General features: G+C 37.7%; 1 protein-coding gene across 2 annotated transcripts in view; it reads right to left on the bottom strand.

Moving 5' to 3' along the window:
* IL1RAPL1 (interleukin 1 receptor accessory protein like 1) overlaps positions 1 to 20,357 on the bottom strand; it is a 697,887-nt gene that overhangs the window by 337,238 nt on the left and 340,292 nt on the right. The window lies entirely within an intron of this gene.

Here is a 20,357-nt window from a genome sequence, read left to right on the forward strand (position 1 = left end):
TGCCAGGGGTGGCCCTTTGGCACAGAGCAGTATTCCAGGGCACTCTGTGACACATTGTGACACTGGTAGTGGGGGTGTTTTAAGGAGCACAGAGACGTGGGGTGGAGGCCAAGAGAGTACCTTGCTCAGGAGTCAGCAGCTCCCAAGTGCCTCTGTGACAGAGTAAGATGGAGATGTCCATGGAGGAGAAGGCAAACCCCAACTCCCACCCCATGACGGGGCTCCTGAGCCCGCGGAGGAGGTGCCAGGTGAGAACCAGGGCAGAATGGAGAGGTTGGTTGGTCAGATGGGGATGCTGGGAGCTGTCTGGGGGCTGGAGTTGCGTTTGCTGCTGTGCCAATGCAACTACACCCATCCCACGTCTCCTCCTCCTCCGACCCACGAGCAGAGCTCAGGCAGCCTCAGGTGAACCACAGGCAGCCTCAGGAAGAGGAACACCACGCACCTCTTGTTCCCAGGGCACAAGAGGTGGCAAAGGTGGCAATTTCTCCCGCCTTGTGTGAGCAGGTGACAGCAGCAGTGACACTGTAGCAGTGCCCTGGTGCTCACAATGGGGCTGTGCACACTCATGCTCAACAGGGCCATGCTTGTTTGCACACTCAGTGGTGCCCTTCTTGCAAACCCCACTTGTGCTCACAATCTTGCTCTGCACAGGCCCCCTACTTAAAGAACCTGGCCTACAAACTCATACTACCTGGTCTACAAACTCATATTTATGCCTTTCCAGCCACTGAAGGAATGAACGTTTTTATAAAGGAATTCAATGAAATTAGAAATGGTTGTAAGAGTATCTTATAACCCAAATATTCCACTGAGATCAACTTTTATTGAGTGATGCTTCACTGTGTTTGATCTCTGTGCAGCCTTTTTGCTACCTCAAATGCACTGAAGTAAAGAAAACGCTAGTATATTTTTCAAGATAAGGTCACAGAGCTGAAATAGATGTTGATCTCTGATTATTTAAAATTTCTTCAGGGATTTTTCAATTTAAGAACTAATTCACCTTCTATGTATGCTCATTGTCCTCTGCACATATAGGCATACTTAAATACACAATTTAATTATTAATGATGAATTTTGCTACACAGTGTAAGAAATACTGATCAGAATGAGATCTGAGTGCAATCTGGAGCTGTGCAATTTTAGGGTCACTGATGTCATAGCCCTCTGTTAATACTGTTGGAAGGCAACATTTGGAATGTACAAATACATTCCAAATCAGATTTGGATCAGATTTATGTCAGAAGAAAGGGGATGTGACTGAAGTAGATAAATAGATATAGATCCCATCATCTATACAGACAAAGATAAATTTGTGGGTTTATGTCCAGACAGAGAGGAAAAAAAAGACTAGGAACTTTTTCTATCAGAGAAAGAGAAACTGCTTCCATTTTTTCTCTTCCAAACTAAAAGAAATAAAGTTAAAGGTAATGAAGCAAAAAAGAAAAAGAGTATATTAAAAATATCAGAAAGAACCAAGACTGGATAATCCTGAAAGGCTGAGAGGAGACATGAAAAAAACAACACAACTAATAAAGTTTCATATGCTTGTCATCACTATAAGTAATTGTTTTGTTTTGTTTTGTTTGTCCCCAGCATCCAAGTCTTTTTCATGTGAATTCAATAGCAAACAAGTGAATTCCTATAATAGTTCATATAATCTCCCCAAATTTCCTTTTCTGGGATAAGTAATATGTATTAATTTAGAAAATGCTCCAAAAACAGGTTTACGCATGAAGGTGTTTGACTGCTTTATGACATGTTAAATTTCAAGTCTCTCTGGGGAGGACTGCAACATCTGGTAGACAGATAAAAGAAGATATAGAAGAGCCTTGCAACATTCTTCTGGATTTCTAAGCAATTGAAATATTTCCGGGGAAATTTAACCTTTTTGATAATCAAGTTATTCATCTTCCTTGGACTTCCTACAGTTTTTATGCCTTTGGGAAAAAATACTTGGGCCACTCGCGACTCTTAGAATGCTTCCATCAACGCTGCCTCCATACAATCCTAAACATCCACTGGTCAGATTATGTGACTAATACGTCTGTTCTAGAACAAGCAGCAGTCACAAGTATTGAGGCCATGTTGCTGAGAACACAGCTGTGTTGGGCAGGACATGTCTCAAGGATGAAGGACCACCGCCTCCCTAAGATCTTGCTTTATGGTGAACTTGCCACCGGCTGCCGCAAGAGAGGAGCCCCGAAGAGGAGATACAAGGACTCCCTGAAACAACATCTCACCCTTGACCATATTGATCATCATCACTGGTCTCCTCTGTCCTCCAATCGGGAGGTCTGGAGACACACTATCCATAACGCTGCTGCTTCCTTTGAGAACACACACAGGATCACTCTTGAGGAGAAAAGACAACACAGAAAGAATCGTGTCCTGTTGATACCACCTAAGGAGTCTTTCCACTGTGCCTTTTGCAACCGGACTTGTCTATCTCGTATTGGCCTTTTTAGCCACCAGCGCACTTGTAGCAAGTGTGGGTAGAGTCCTTCCCAAATCTTCGTTCACAAAGCCTAGCCATGATGACTTTGGACCTTCTAGTTGTTTCCATGCGCGTTTAGACACAAGGTTAACTGCCTGAAATAGGGATACAAAAGGAGAGCAATAGTCTACCAGGACTCTCTAAGACAGGAGGAAAAAACCAAAACAACCAAACCAAACCAAAAACACCCACACCAAAAATGTATGTATGTACAAACATATATATGACTTCTTTCTTTATTTGATTTTTTGCTTTTACTTTTTTCCCTACTGTATAAAGACCTGAGCCTATTCAGAGCGGAAAAAACCCCAACAATTTACATATATTTATAAGGCATGGTGATGTTGGCTTGGCCTGCATTGAATGGGCATGAAACAGCCCAGTAGAGTGTACAAGCTGTTGAGTTTTGTACTTCAGGTTGGGAGCAACTCTGTGCTAATGAGGCTGCATAGCTTCCAATCTGGAGAGCTGCAAAGCTCACAACTGTCAGTGTAGACATCTCCAAGCAATACATAACTTCTACTTCCCTTTCAAAGATGAGCTCAGTCTCTGAAAGCAGTCAGAGGTTACATCAACCCCTCATTCATTTTTTCACACAACTTCCCCAGGGTTTTGTGAGTACTGCCAGCCATTGTTCCATTTTACAGTAATAGATTAGTGCACTTCAGCAGTTCAGCATGGCTGTTCACATGGTGTTTTTCAGCACGTTAGCCAAACAGTAGGAGAGAAGTCATATGCATCTCCCATTTGATATTTGAGTCTTGTTTTACACTTGGGTTTGCAAACAGAGTAAGAAATATTATTTATCAAGCTTCTTCTCAACATAGTCTTCTTAATATCAAGTGAAAATTGTCTTTGAGAGCAAAATTGTTTCCAGATGAGTCTTCTGCACTGCTACATTGCAGTCTGTAAGTAAACTGAGTTCTTATATTGGTCATCAGTAGTTTAGATACCACTTTTCTCTAAGGCTTGATCTTTAATGGCAACAAACATACATGATGAAAAAGTTTAATTTTTTTTGTGGCTTAACCATAGTAAACAAAGTTTTCCACCAGCATGAATAAAAATATCATAGCTTTACAGAAAAGACTGATTAATATGAATGACCCTGATGTGTAGGATTTTAACATGAATCTCTTTTTCTTTCATATAATCTTTGAAATGGAGGTCAACATTTTTCTAGGGGATTATTTTTATTTAGAAAAATCCATATTATGATATCCAGAGCTGCAAGAAGCAAGACAGAATAAAGAAAATCTAAGGTAAGATTATATGCCTCCTGAAATGGCAACTGCAAATCAGTTCTTTAAAGTGCCACTGACTCAGAGGGGTAGGTAAGGAAATAAAATCAGAACTAAAACATATCCACTGTGTGGCACATGTGAAATTTAAATGGCATATTGTGTACTATTTCACACATGTAATAGAGAAAATAAACAGGATAAGGTACATAAGTATTAATCCCAAGATTCTCACAGCCTTCATCCTCAGGAAATTTGTTTTCTATTTCCTCAGAAGAGATTTTTTAAATGGTGACAGAAGAAAGAAGGAAAGGCTATTTTTAGTTGTGGGAACCAAATGATCAAAATTAAAATCCATGTATCATAATTAATTTGGAACACTTTACACGGTTATATATGAAATCTAGATGATATGACATTTTCATTATTATAAAAATATTATTAGTAACTCCACAGTTAAGGCCACATTGAGATTTTTGCTGAAAGCGTGATTAAAATCCTTTCACACTTTATTGATTGAATCTCTTTTCCAGAGTTAACACAATATCTTTAAAACAGAAGTGATTTTCTTTTTCTGGGAAATATTATATCTCAGAGAAAAAAAAAAATAAACTGATCCCTTCTGGATTTTCCTTTTACCTTTTTGATACCTGCTATATTTCTTCTCAAAATAACAATAATCACACAGTTCAATCACATATATATATATATATATATACATATATGAAATATAGCTTTGTATATAGCCACCTTTTAGATAGGTCACATTTCAAAAAACATTTTCCATTTATGCCTTATAACCCCCTCATAAAAGTAGAATCAGAAACCTTAGACCTTCTTTTCTATTATTCAGGATATCACCCTATCTCTGCAATTACCTTCTATCCAATTTTTTGAAGTAGAGATAACTGTAGAAAGTTCAGCAAAATTATCTGTTCAACTCAGTGAAATCAGGGTGCCTGTAAAACTGGGTCATTCTTAATAAAAATTCTTTTTTGAAAGGAAGTTGAAAAATAAAACAAGGACAAAGCATTAAACTAAAAAAATTTATTCAATATTCCCTGTTAAGTAATTATATTTTGTATCCATATTACTACACAACAACATAGAACTTAATGTAAAATATCAGCACTTGAAACAAAACACTTACTAAACTTGATTTTTTTCTCTTTTGTCCCTCAAACATTGCTATTCACAACAAATCCAGATTTTAAAACGAACTCTTCTTCAGAAAATTGTATTACCAACCTCTGGACTTGCCTTATCCAGTAAAAATGCCTCCACTGGAAAGCTCCTCCTATATAAAGAAGCTTCCTGTCTTGATGCTCAGTCAAGAGTCACCCTGTATGTGGTGGGTTGACCCTGCCTGGATGCCAGGTGTCCACCAAAGCTGCTTTATCACTCCATCCTCAACTGGACAGGGGAGAGGAGGTATAACAAGTGTCTCATGAGTTGAGATGAGGACAAGGTGAGATCATTCACCGGTTACCATCATGGGCAGAACAGACTCAGCTTGGGGAAGTTCATTTAATTTATTACCAATCAAAATCAGAGTAGGATAATGAGAAGCGAATCAAATCTTAAAAATACCTTCCTCCCATCCCTCCCTCCTTCCCGGGCTTTGCTTTATTCCCAATTCTCACCTCCTTCCCCTGAGTGGTGCAGGGAGATGGGGAATGGAGGTTGTGGTCAGTTTAGATTCAGTTCAGGTTCTTTCTTCTATTGCTTCCTCCTCAAGGAGAGGAGTCATTCCCCTGCTGGAGGGGATCAGCACAACAGATGAATTACAGCCCAGCTAACTGACAAAGGTATTAAAAGATGTATTTGTCTAAAAAAGAGAGGAGCCCACTGCATCCAAGTATAGTAAAGCTGTCAGAAAATAGAAAATTAGTAATTACCAGATGCACTCATGAGCAAGTGGGGGTTTCACTTTGGCAGAAAGGTTTCAGAAATATATTTTTGTGTTATTCTTTGGTTTCCAGGCACATTGGAAATTTTCAGCTGGACTAGAAAATTAATTCATATGTAAGGTTTTCACTTCATCTTTGACTTCCCCACTTTCTTTTTATGGGATTCTCATGCTTGTTTTAAGGGATTCTTGTGCTTGGTTTTGGATTTTTTAGTTTGCCACAGATATCTAACAGAGCACTACGGAGTTAATAAATACTGTCTTCAATGGAAAATTTTCATTAGAATATAAAATTGTTCCTATTATGGTACAAATAAACATTTTGATGAGGAAATAGAAGAAAGTTTTTAGAAATAACTCACAGTATTATGCAACAGTTTTTTTTCCAGCCTGAAATATCCTGCAGATCTATTGTGAAAAGCATGTTTAAAAGACTATCAGGTCCCATCAAGGCATTCAAACATGTAGAATTATTAACTTCTTTGTGAATCAGGCCCTATTGAAAAAGTGGCTGCATAATGTAATAGTAAACAAATTAACCACTGCAGATAAAAGACATTGAAATTACACTTTAAAAGGTTAGAATCAAAAAAGTTACATAATAAACATATGGTAATGAAAAATCATCTGAAAATAAATAAGGAACAGAAGATTTCATAAATTAATATTTTGATCTATTTCTTGAGTTTCCAACAGTTGTTAAGCTTTCAGTTTAATCTGCATATAAATGCATTATTCTATCTTTTATTAAAAATCATAAGATCCATTTCACCAAAACAAACATGTAGAGACACTGGAGGCTAATGAAAATAACCTTTCACGTGAAAATATGTGATATATACTGGAATGGTTTATACACGAATGAAAATGAATTCCATCAAGTTGTATCACAGTAAAACTGCTCCTAAACACTCTCGTACAGTGTACCTACTAGGTACCAACTTAGAAAGAATTTAAAAATGTCCTGGTTTTCTCTTCCTTAATAAAGTTATCCAATGTTCTTAATGTCAGAACAGAGCCAGATCTTCTAGGTCAATGTTTTTAGTTGTCTATCATCTCAATCAATGGAGGAAATAGAAATTCTTACACGAATTCTTATGTCAAGACCACTTAAATAATTCTTTTTCTGAAACTCCTGCTGGAAATTGCTTCATAATCTCCTTCCTTGAATGTTTAAAAAGTATCCTGTAATTCAGAGCTCATATTTAATTTATATCTTACATTTATTTGTGGTCAGTTAGTTTATAGTTGCTCTTCTTTGTGCAAGAATACATAATTTATTTTGTCTTATTGTTGACTGGCAACTTGGGAAAACACCGCAGCCACTTTAGGGTGCTGAAATACAGAGGAGAGAAAAACCAGTTTGACTCATCAACATGTATCCTGATCACTGTACTACAAGGAACACTCCCCTTTGAACAGGTGGAATATTACCAGTGATACTAAGGAGTGTATTTGTAGCATCAAATTATACTAAGAAAAAAATGTTTTTTCTTTTGAAGGTACATTAAGAATCCTACATCAAGTGTACTTCAAAGGCAAAATTACAAAACAGTAGCACTGAAAATAATTGCTTCAGCTACTGATGGTACAAGTTGGCCCCAGATGGGTCCAGCATTGTCAAAAGAAAAATGCAAACTTATTAATTTTAATATATGCTTAAAGTAATCTTTATCCATATCATTGTCAATCCTCAATATCAGCACATCAGACTATACTCAGTTATTTTTTCTAGGTTTTCTCAAGTTTGATTAAAACAAGTACTACAGTCTTTACAGTCCTCAAAAAAATATTATGTCTCCTTTTCTTAATTTTTCCCTCATATTCCTAAATAAAGAGCTTGACAACTACAAAATCATAACTGAAAACTTGATATGCCACCTGTCAGAATTTGAGATCTGTCCAAGAGAACCACTACATACAATTTTAATTCCCTGTTTCATCATTATGATATATTATTGACATTTTACACCTATTGCTAAAGTACATGCACAGAAGCAGTGGATCGCAATACAACAACATGAAATATCAGAGACAATCTCTTGTAAGAGAGAGTAAACAATACCAAAAGCATTATATTTCCTTTATTTTACCAAGAGATGACTATTAAGAATGATACAATTCGTATATTGTAAACCATAAGGAAAATTGGCATTGTGGGTACTCCTCAGACTACTTTAGATATCTAATTTGAATGCCCAACAGAATGTTCCAGTCCAGCCAATAGAGAAAAATCTGTGTGGGGCAACATGGAATGTGAAAATTAAACACTTAAAATTAGGTGAAGACTAAATTGCCTGTACATGCAGATGGAGACCCTGAACACTGAATCCTGGGAGGAGAGACCTCACCTCGGGGTTGCAACAGCAGCACCTGCCCCTGCTGTCCTGTTCTACTTTGCTGAAGGCTCAGGTCATTTGCCTGAGTAGAAGCTAATGCACAAAGACAGCTTACAGCCCAATTATCCAATGATACTGGATTATGGACTCTGATGGGTCCTGCAACAGGGGTAGGAAAATGTAAAGGAATATTGTGCTGTGTAGCCGAAGATTATAACCTCTACAACTCTAAAACAGTGGGCCAGCACTTGTATAGCAGAGCATGTACCCATGTTTGCAAATTGACTTTTCCTTTTTGCTAGAAGGACTTATACTTTTTGCTAGAGTAATCCACAGTTTGCCAGTGAAAGAAAATCATATCTCCATATCTCAGGTTTTTAGTTTTGTGGTCCATACACAGTCAGTAATAACATACTTCCTCATTCCTTTCCCCACACCCCTGCCAAAAGGAGGGTTAGAGAGGAAGAAACACAACCTAGGTGGCATTGCTTATGAGGACCACTGTTTGGGGATGTTTCCTCTTCTTTCAGCAGAGCACAACATTACTTCCCCCAGCCCGTGAGTATGTCTCCAAAAATCACCTCTCAGCAGCTGTCAAGCAGGAGTCAAGCTAGCTAGCCTGTGTGAGGAAATCAGACAACTGAACAAACCCAGCGGCTGAAATCAACTCTCAGTGCTCCACAGATATTCTGCTCAAAAACATTTCAAAATATACACACAGTTACATTACAGCAGATCGGTTTCACCCAGTGAGAAACAAATTAACATCTGTCTAGAAAATGATGCTCTCTTGTACACTTCATCTTTCTCTGCAACTCCCCCTCCAGTTTTCATTCAATTTTAATTCCTGCTCAGTTCTGTTTTTCTGAAGAGTGAACAACTCGGGGATTGCAACTCTGAACTGCGTGTTTTTTAGCTGGTGAAAAATGTATGTGTTCTAGTAGGTGCTCTTGCCAAGAGAAATGCAACGTAAAAACATAGTGATTTTCATCATTAAACCTGCTTTGTCAGATAGGGGATTTTCAGAGTGCCTTAATTCAGTAGTAATATCTGCTATAAGAGATTAGGTAAACAAGTGCTAATTAAACTGCTGGACCACAGCCAAGCTATCACTGCTAAACAAGAGATACCTGAACAGATGCATCTCAAGAAAAGGCAAGAGATGTTACTTTAAATACTTGTCTGGTTTTTCAGTTCACTGAACCTTCCAGATGATACAATCTGAAGGTTACAAATATAGATTTTGTCTTTTAGTTTTGGAAAAAAATTAGGAAAACTGTTGGACTTAAAAAAAACCAAACGACAAAGCATAGTTTAAGTGGCATAAAATCTGCAACACAGATTTTTGTGTGATTTCTATAAACTCTGTAAATTTCTGCAAGACAATCCCAATATCGTGCTCCTTTCAGCTGCAGGAAAAGTTTATCTTTCACCTGCCTGTAGATCAACGTAAAATAAATAGAGACTGATGATATTGTCTGAAGGGAGCTTTAAAGGCCATCTAGTCTAATTCCCCTGCAATGAGCAGGGACATCTTCAACTAGACCAGGCAGATCAGAGTCCTGTCCAATCTTGAACGTTTACACAGATGGGGCATTCACAACCTCTTTGGGAAATTTGATCCAGTGTCTCATCAGCCACACTGTAAAAAATTTCTTCCTTATATCTAGTCTGAATCTATCCTCTTTTAGTTTAAAGCCATTACCACTTGTCCTGTTGCAATAGGCTGTGGGAATAACCTGTTCCCTGCTTTCTTGTAGACCCATTTAAGTACTGAAAGGTTGCAATAAGATGTCTCTGAAGCCTCTCTTCTCCACTCCCCTCCCCTCCTCACTGAACAACCTAAACTGTCTCAGCCAGTCTTCATAACAGAGGTTCTCCAACCCTCTGACCGTTTTTGTGGCCTTCCTTTAGAGTTAAGCCAAAATGTAAAAAAGACCTCACATAGTATCCAAGGTTGTTCTGACGTGGACTGCCTGACAATTTCCTTAACTCATGAGATACAATTGCAAAAAAAAATGAAAGTAAGTTAAAACCAGGTCAGAAATTAACAGAGGGAGAAAAAATGTATGCCAAAGTGGACATTTCTCAGTGTTCTAACTGGCAGCTATCAGTGGAGAGGAGGTACAGGTTTGGCAAAAAAAAAAAAAAAACCCTCAAAACTTTTATACTAATCAACAGTCCTTCCTTCTCTCTGTTCATTGTAGATAAAAACTTCTTAGAGCAACATAAGAGACAATCTTGATTTTCAGACAAGGAAGCTTTAAAAGGAAATATTTTTCTTAAATCCCTTCAAGTTAACAGTGCCATTCTGCAGCTCAGAAAGTCATAAAATCACAAAATCACAGAAGAGCTGATTCTGGAGAGCACTTCTGGAGATGATCTAGTACAGCACCCTGAGCAGGGTCAGCAAGAGCATGTTGCTGAGCCATGTGCAGTTGGGTTTTGAATACCTCTAAGCACAGATTCTCCACAGCTTTGATGAGCAACTTGATCCACTGCCTCATCACCCTCACAATAAAGCTTTTTCTTAGGATGAAGTGGAATTTCCAGTGTCTCCTCAGTATGAAAAACTAATTGAACAAAACCCCTCTACCTCTTCAGTCACACTGAAGTCAATGGCCTTAAGACTCAGTGGAGCAGTGGAACCTTGAGCATAAAAGTAGGGAAAGGCATGGACACAGGAACGTGTATATTTTTTTCCCTGTATTACTACTTTTTTTCTCTGTTTTTCTGTAATCATCACATATGGGCTAAATATGATTCCTTGATTTTAAGATCTGATGGTTAAGAGTTTAACTGTTGTTGGCTTTGTTCTTGGCTTACATAGAATGAGTAGTCAGCTTTTAGCCTGTTACAAGACTGAGTGTAACAGAGCACTAGAGAAGGCAGAAAAATTATGGGTGTAAAAACAGCTGGGTTTAAAACTAAAAATTGGTTAAAGCATGAAGGATACACTGTTGAAATCACTCTGGCATCTATATGACTTCTAAAGAGAAACAATTAGGTTTGTCAGCTGCTGATGATCTTTTGTCTCAAGAAGTCACTGCAGCATCTTTAGTTTGCTATGAACAAAATCTTTATGAGCATTGATATTTACTACTTCACGCAGCAGAAATAGCCTTATCCATACATATTTTAGCTTTAGAGCAAAATTAATTCTTCCTGTTGGTCACCTCCAGGCATTCAGTCCAGTTAAAGAACATATAGCCTTTACTAAGCAACAGTGCTCCCATCTGTGTAACTGTTGCAATGTTAATTTACAATATCAATAATTAAAAATTAAAACCTGAAATGTGTTAAATGTATGGAAGATTAATTATCACAAAGGAGTGGTAACATCATAACATATTTTCTCTCCTTTGACAGAGAGATTGAACTTCATAGGTATGGTATTTTAGGGGGACTAATATAAGAACTCAAAACCTCATAAATTTTCCTTACTACCTACACTTACCACACAATTCCTTTTGTCTTCTGAGTGCTCAGAAATCCCTTAAGTAAGCATTTCTAACTCTTCAGTTTCAATACCTTTTTATTTAAGATAAATGACCACTTATAGTTTGGGGTACTTACCTGGCTATTAAACAACAAAACCATTAACAGTGCAAGTAAACAACCTTCTTTTCTGTATTCAGTTCCACCTTTAAACAGGAATGATTAGCTCAATTTTCATAATTTTAGATGACAAGCTGTCAAAAATGTGTTTTTCCCCTTCCTGATGTATCTTGAAAAAGCTTTACCTCTCTGCTACCCAATTATTCAAAATCACTAACCAGAATATTTAGTTCTTTTCAAAAAAAAAAAAAAAAAAACAAAAGAAAAAATAAAATGTAGTATTGCAAGACAAAGCTGTGTATGGTTTATATGAATTATAGGAAATCATTAAAAGTGCCATTTTTCTTCTCTCAAGCATCAGATAAAGTACTGTAGATATGTTTCAGGATTCTGAGAGTATAGTAAGAGAGTATGTGTAGAAAACAGGTGAATTAATGTTTAAAAACCCTAAGCATTGATTTATAAATCCAGTAAAACGAATCAGTGAAACATCTATTTCCTGAAATAATTCTGACCCTGCTTTTTTTCCCACACGTACTGAAAAGATCTTTTAGGTATGAGATGAGGCACTGTGCCATGACTACATTTGTGTAGGTCAAAAAAAACCCCAAACTAGTCTACTCCCCGTACTTCCCTGTCTGACCATGCAGATGCTACCCTGGGAGCTGCAATTGCGCCACTGGAGCTTGGACTGTGAGACCTCTTCACAGCTGCACGCACCACACTCACACAGTTAGACCACGTTCCCTTACTGGCTCAATCCCAGGTTTCCTATAGCCCAATCTCAGATCCTTAAAATAATTTAATCATGGTGCAATAACAAAGTAACAGCTTAAGCTGGGTGCCTCCAAGGAGGGACCCTGAACAAAGGAAACCCTGGAATTTTATGCCTTCACAGTCTAAGAGCACTGAAGTCTGGGGGTTGTTGGCTCTTGCTTTGTCTCTCAGTGTCCCCCACCTGTCCTGGACCACAGGTTTCTGTGCCCTTTGTTATGCAAAAGGCTGGTGCCTTTTCCTGGCCTCTTGCCTCGGGCTTCTGCACCCTGGACTGAGCCACCTGCACTGAATGTATTGCTCAACACCACTTCAACTGTACTATGCTGGTAGTTAGAGTTCTGGAAGCACACAAAATACAGGTTTTCACTTCTATTTTTCTCTCCAAATTTCTTTCCATTCATTTGAAAGTGTATTTTTCCTTACTGAGTTCTATTCTTTGTTATATACATTTTTATTAATGTTTGTAGTCTGGCTTTGCCACTTTGAGGGTTTGCTAAGGCCTCTTCCAGTGAGATCTGAACCTGATAAGGAAAAATCAAAGAATTGTTAAAGTTTGAAAGACCTCCAAGGCCACGGAGTCCAAGCTCTGACTGATCTAGACCTTGTCAACCTTGTAAACTAGACCATAGCACTAATTGTCACATCCAGTCATTTCTTGAACACCTCCAGGGACAGTGACTCCACCACCTCCCTGAGCAACTGATTCCAATGACCAACTGCCCTATCAGTCAAGAAATTCTTCCTGATGTCCAACCTGAATCTCCTCTGGTGCAGCTTGAGACTATGTCCTCTCATCCTGTCTGTCACTAGTTGCCTGGGAGAAGAGGCCAACTCTTACCTTGCTACAACCTCCTTTCAGGTAGTTTAGAGTGCAATAAGGTCTCCTTTGATCCTCCTCCTCTCCACACTAAACCCCAGTTCCTTCAGCCACTCCTTTTTTGACTTACTCTCTAGACTATTCACTGGCATCATTATCCTTCTCTGCACATACTCGAGTACTCTCAATGTATTTCTTGAAGTGAGGGACTCAGAACTGGCACAGCACTTGAGCTGTGGCTTCATCAGTGCAAGAACAAAGGGAGAATCACTGGCCTTGTCCTGTTGGTCACACTATTTTTGCTACAGGCTAGAATGTCATTGGCTTTCTTGGCCACCTGGGCACACTGCTGGCTCAAGAAGAGGAAGAAAAGGATGCACAGCTGCCAGCGAGTACCACTTTGTGCTAACTGCCATAGTCTTGGTAGGTCTTCTGTGGATATTAAAACTGATCCTAAAATGCTTACACACAAGCTTATTTTAAAGAATCTGAATGACTGAAGTTTATAAGACCTCCCACATGCTGAGGTTTTTTCAGGTGTCAAACACCTGCAAAACTGAGACTCAACCGACTGTCCTCTGCTTCTTTTTCTTTTCTGCTTTTCCACCCTTCCTTTGACTGTTTCGAGCAGGTAACAAGCTGGGAGGCAGATTTAATATGGTAAAACACACAAACACAGGGATCATGTTTATGAATGGTATCTGGAGTTTAAATATGATAGGCAGAAGATAATCTTACTCTCTTGTTTCTTTGGCTTACTGAAACCCACAGTGTGATTCACTGTGCCTTCCCAAGTGTCAGTGAATAGTCTCATTTTCTGAAGCTTTTGCCAGAATAAGTAGAAATGAGCCAGCATCTTGCAGCATAGAGGCTCCGAAAATCTTTCAATGCCTTAGACATCAGTAATTATTTAGTCAGGAAGCCTACAGAGGAATTAATCCCTACCTGAGAACCTTTTATTGTTGCAGCAATAAAACCCCTTATATCAGCATGAGTTGTCCATACTTTCATAATAGAGAACTTTTTTTCCCTCTAAGCTTCATGTAATTACGTATTCAGAAAAATTCAGGGCAGCAGACTTCAAATTTACCTATCATGTCTTACAGACATCATTAGGGAAAAAAAGGAATTGTGTGAGAAAACCAATTCATTTTATGCTTTGAAACATTAAATTTGCAGGTAGATGTTAGAGTTTTGTATCATTTTTCTCTGGCATATATATTCATTGTGTCTATATAAGTGTAACTGTAAGTATATGTATGATAGAGCTTAAAGAGTGCTAAGGAATACTTCTAATCTGGCAACAATGAACATTAAAGTTAGCGTAGGTTTTCTATCTTTTTCTGTTTATTTCCTCATTTCAAAGACGACTCCTCTTCCCCTTGTCCAAAAAGGAACAAGGGAAACACTTGTCAGAAAAACACACACAGGTACAGAGAAGAAAAAGAAAATGATTTTGAAAACATCCCAAAACCAAAAACCACCTGGTCTGAGATGCAGAAATAAAAAAAAAAAAAAAGAAACAAACCAAAAACAACAAAAAAACCCCAAACAAGTCAAGATCATTAGATAGAAAATGTCAATTCGTACTTTCTTGGTGCTATTTCACACATATACATTTGGCTTATGACTTTTTTTCCTCTTATTATATTTAAACCACTCCCCATTTTCTACTATTATTTTTAACCATAGTAATGAAAAATCCACAGGATTCTCATAAAGTCTAAGAAAACATGGTCATAAGAAAAGAAAAAGAAAAAAGTAATTGAGTTTGAAGTGATTGATTAATCCAACTTTTCCAAGCACCTCTTGTCAGATATATTACAGAGGTATCAGTAGCAACACCACAGTTAATGCTGTATTGAGATGAGCACTTAAAGCAGGATTAAAATTCTCCCATTTCATCCTTCGGTGATTAAAATTAGACTCCAAATGATGTAGCAACTCTTCAAAAGATAAGTATATCCCAGGCAAATTACAGAGGAACATTTGAAAATAATGGCCTATTAAACATTTTCCCCAAGAACCTTAATGTGTTGGCACCACCTTAATACACCCCACTCCTAGAAATTTTCAAATTGGAAGTGCTTTCTAGGTAAGCCTTCAACCATTGTAATTAACCTAATTTCTCTTTTTTTACTTGTAGGAGTCAAACAAGATCATGTGCTGAACCTTTCAGCTGTGCCTAGGTCATGTAAATACCTGTGCACTAGTGCCTGGTCACCTCCATAGGTCTGACTCTAATTTTAACTGTAGTCTTGCTTCAGACTGATTATAAAAAGAAAAAAAATCGTGTAAACTTGAGAAGTTCTTAGGTGTTCCCAACACTTTTTTTACTGAGAAAACCCAGAAAATTAATGTAATTTCTTAAGTCAAGAAAATACAACTCATAGTAGGCTGTCTTTAATTAATTTAAAAATAATCATAATAGTTGTGCATTTTATATTGCCTTCCTCAGGTACCTCTTCATCTCTTGAATGAGGGATGTCCTGAGGTGGCTGCATGTATGCACAGCAGGGCTGTGATAGCCCAATAAGAGCTTCAAGAAGCCATAACAAAACAGAGAAATTGCAATACACCTCTGTCACCAGGTCGCATATTTCCCATGAACCAAATATCACAATATTTTGAAAATGAGTTCTGACATATTTTTTAAAGTAATGAAATGCAGTATTTCATAGTAATATTTAAATTGTTTAACTAGTTACAGAGTATTTCTGTTTCAGATGATGGTATCTATTGCATTCTGCTCCAGTAAAGAAGGAAGGAACACTGGATAGAAATCAAGTTTTGACATTAACAATATTCACATAAATTAGAGGCATTGAATAGATCATTGTGAATAACTTAAGCAAATCTACTGTACTGGTATAATAGGTACAAATAACTCAAGGCATTTTTTTTAATCTTTTTGTGCCATATAACAGAAAAGTTTTTCCTTCAGAAAGACCTTATTGGTTTTATCAATTTACTGAGAAGCACGTTTTAATGTGATTATAATTTCCATCCACAGATACCCACATAAGTCAAATAACATAGTTGGGGTTTTAAATTTGTGCTGCTCTTTATGCTGAAGCCCTACGGTATTTGCCAAAAATATTAAAAAGTTATACCAAAGTAATATATTCCTGCAAAATTGATAGGATCTTATCTAGCTGAGTTACCAGTGGTTTCTTGAATATAAATCCTTACTGGAGTTTTGCTGTGCAAACTGTCATTTTAATCTCCCTATTTTCTTTTAACAGCTTACTATGCCTATACTATTTGTTGAGATCTCAACGAGTTTCTCTCTGATGTCGTGCAAGATTGCATAATAAAGTCTTCATAGTAGCATCTTACTGTTTAAGATATGAATTTTTATCATACAATGCAGTAATTCTTTTCCAGTATGTTGCCTTGCATGTAAACATTATATTGACTTTTATATTGTTCTTTTGTCATAAAATAAATTTTATTCAGTTTAGACACTCTTACAGTGTGTCAGGGTGAAAGTTACCAGTAGAATGCAAAAAAGCCCAACCTAAATATTTGCAAGACCACGGTATGCAGCATTTTAAAGAGAAAGATGGCAGAAAAGATGTCTGGAAAGAGCTCAACAGGTTCTGATTCTTAGGTTCTGACTCTATAAGAATTCCAGTTAGTCAATATTTGCCTGATGGCTCTACTGGGCAAGCCCACAAACAGGATTGCAAAAACTCACTGGTACACAACTGATTGTTGTGAGATCCAGCTTTTTGTTTAGCATGATGAGTCACAAATTAAGCTTTGTACTTCTCACAGTGGTCTCATACATGGCTTTTCCCAGCAAATGGTTCTGGTTCAAGATCTTCTGAAGAAAAATTACGTAATCTGAAAGACACTTTCTTTTATGTACTTTATTTAATTTGTAATCGATTTGTGACTTGCAGAAGTACTTGGATCATCTCTTTCTCTAAGATAAAGTTCTCTGAGTAAGCCTTAATTGGAAATCTTGCCATGCCATTCTTTCTAAGTTTTTTTTCAAATTTTTCACCCTGTTCTTAGTCTGCTTAAACTTTGCATTATTCAAAGGCGGATATAAAGCCTAGTTTTAAACAACTGAACATCAAGGTATATAAGGGTGTATTTGACTTGAACATTACTCTAAAGGATCCCAAAGTGTATTTCCTATAGTTGTTCCCCAACAGACATGCCAGAGAGTTCTTTGATGAGTCATTCATAAATCTTTACAATATCCCAGTCTTCTTCCCAGCCTATTCAAATGACACTGATTTTGAGTACAGTGAAAAAACTCCACTCTGAAATACTAATATGGATTGGACTTACACAATAACTAAAGCACTTAACCATCACAAAATAAAAAAAAAAAAAAAAAAAGAAAATTTTGTTTTCTTTTTGCTGTTCTCAGGCATTCCTGCTGCCAAAAATCAAATGGCACTGCTGGAAATCATAATGTTCCATAGAGATGGTAGGCTTTTTTTTTTCATTTTCATTTAGAGAGAAATAATTGCGGAGGCTGTTCTGCTTTCTAAAAATAGAAAACTGCAAAACAAATTAATTTTACATTTGCATTTTATACCCTCTTCACTAAAATATTTTCCTTCAAAATATGCGAATTCAAGAAAAGTAACACACTACTAGTCATTTTTCAAAACCATCAAATATGCAACACATATTATCTAAAAGCCTCTACTTTATTTCATAGCTTCTTCTATGAGATGTTTTACATGAAATACATGACAGAATTGTCACCTTGTTTTGCAGTTTATGATATAAACAAGGTCACTGTATAATTCAGAGCATAAAAACCTTTACTGATGGGGAAAATATTGAGTCTTAGCGCCACACTGTAAAGTTAATTGGACCACTGGGAAAAGATATTTCAGGTAAGTAGCTACAGTAGATATTTGTTTGCTATCATGTATAGATATTTTCCTCTGAATCCATCAGTTTGCTTGTATTTTCTCTATGAGAGTAATTTAAATTATGCATAGAGCTTCTCTAATATATTTTATACTACATGCAATCTTCATCAAGATGGTCTTGCTGTGAAATGAATTTCACTGCAAAAGGCTGTTTACAAGGAGTTGTTTTCTGGACCTGTTCCTCTCAGCACTGATCACTTGAACCTTTGTTTTCAATATTCTGGACAGGATAACTGCTATAGCATGTTGACATTAAGTGCTTTGTACTTATTCCAAGCAGATGCACAGAAGTTACAATTAGATCAATTGAATATGGAGCAATTAATAGAATAGAATCATAGAATAGACTGGGTTGGAAAAGACCTCCAAGATCATCAAGTCCAACCTCTGATCCAACTCCAATTACTATATCATGGCACTAATTGTTCCTCATGTATTTCTTTCAGTAGTAATAGAGTTCCACTTAAGGTAGAACTACTGATTATTGGTCAAGTCTCTTGGTAAAGTTGAAAACCAAGGAGGAATGAATTCATTATAAGAAGACAGGTGGCAAAACCCTTATCAGGGATGATTTCTCCATGGATAACAGTGGTGTTCTATGATGGAGTGACTGAAACAGTTGACAAGGGAAGACTGACTGATGTCATCTACGTAGACTTCTGCAAGGCCTTTGGCACAGTCCCATATGACATCCATATCTCTAAATTGGAGAGAAATGGATATGAAGGATGGAATATTTTTTAGATAAGAAATTGGCTAGATGGATGCAGCCAGGCAGTTGTGGTCAATGGCTCTATGTCCAGGTGGAAGCTGGTGACAAGTTGTGTGCCTCGAGGCTCTGTCTTGGAACCAATGTTCTTGAATATCCTTGTCAATGACACAGAGAATGAGACTGAGTGCACCCTCAGCATGTTTGCAGTTGACACAAAGCTAAGCAGTGCAGTTGACACAACAGAAGGAAGGGATGCCATCCAGAGGGACCTGGAAAAGCTTGAAGAATGGGCCCAATTGAACCCATTGAGGTTCAACAAGGCCAGGTGCAAGGTGCTGCGTCTGAACTGGGGCAATGTCAGACATGACAGTGGGAGAAAAGCTCCCTGGGAGCAGACCTACGGAGAAGGACTTGGGGGCTCTGTCGGACAAAAAGCTGGACAGGAGCCAATAGTGTATGTATGCAGCCCAGAAAGCTGATTATATCCTGGGCTGCATCAAAAGCAGCATGGGCAGCAGGTCAAGGGATGTGATTCTACCTTTCCTTTCACTCTGGTGAAACCCCCCCCGGAGTACTGCATCCAGCTCTGGGGTCACCAACATAAGAAGGACATGGACTTTTTGGAGCAAGTCCAGAGGAGGGCCACCAAAATGATTTGAGGGCTGGAGTAGCTCTCCTATGAAGACAGGCTGAGAGAGTTGGGGTTTTTCAGCCTGGAGAAGACAAGGCTCCAGGGAGACTTTACAACAACCTTCTAGTACCTAAAGGGGCTTGTGAGAGAGTGGGAGAGAGAATTTTTACAAGGGCATGTAGAGATAGGACAAGTGGGAATGGCTTTAAACTGAAAGATGAGATTTAAATTACATGTTGGGAAGAAATTTCTTACTCAGAGGGTGGTGAGGCAATGGAACAGGTTGCCCAGAAGAGCTGCTGATGCCTCATCCCTGAAAGTATTCAAGGCCAGGTTGGATGGGGCCCTGGTCTAGTGGAAGATGTCATAGCCCATGCTAGGGGTGTTGGAATTAAATGATGTTTGAAGGCTCATTTGGAGCCAAACCATTTTATTATTCATTCTATGATTCTATGACTCTTGTGACTAGGATTGCAATTTACAGTAATGAAATCATCAAATGACTCTGATGCGCATTGTGATGCATATTTAAAAAACAGAAATGCTATTTTAGGCTGGGGGTGCACAGTCAAGCTTTATACTTCCTTTAGATCCACCTGTTGATTTGACCTTAGCCTTTGATTACTTGCTTCACTTGTCAGCCTCCAGATGTAAATAACTCCTGGAAAAATGAAAATAAGTGCAAGTTTTATGTTTTCAGTAAACCAGAAGATGGAAATAAGGATAAGACAATAGGAAGGACTGATTACTCAAAAGGATTTTTTTCCAGAGCCTACCATACCTCTTTGTCAAAGCCCCATATTTAACCCACAGGGTTAAAAACATTTCTATAAAGGCAGATATGCAACTATCTGTACAAATACAAGTACATGTTATGTATTAAGTATTTCTAATGGTAATGGTTTCAATTAGATTTTTCAATTAAAATGTTGGTATAACATGAGGTACAATCTGGAATAAAAAGAATGAGTG

This window comes from Corapipo altera, unplaced genomic scaffold, assembly GCF_003945725.1.
Source record: "Corapipo altera isolate COAL_440 unplaced genomic scaffold, ASM394572v1 0, whole genome shotgun sequence".
Taxonomy (NCBI): Eukaryota; Metazoa; Chordata; class Aves; order Passeriformes; family Pipridae; genus Corapipo; species Corapipo altera.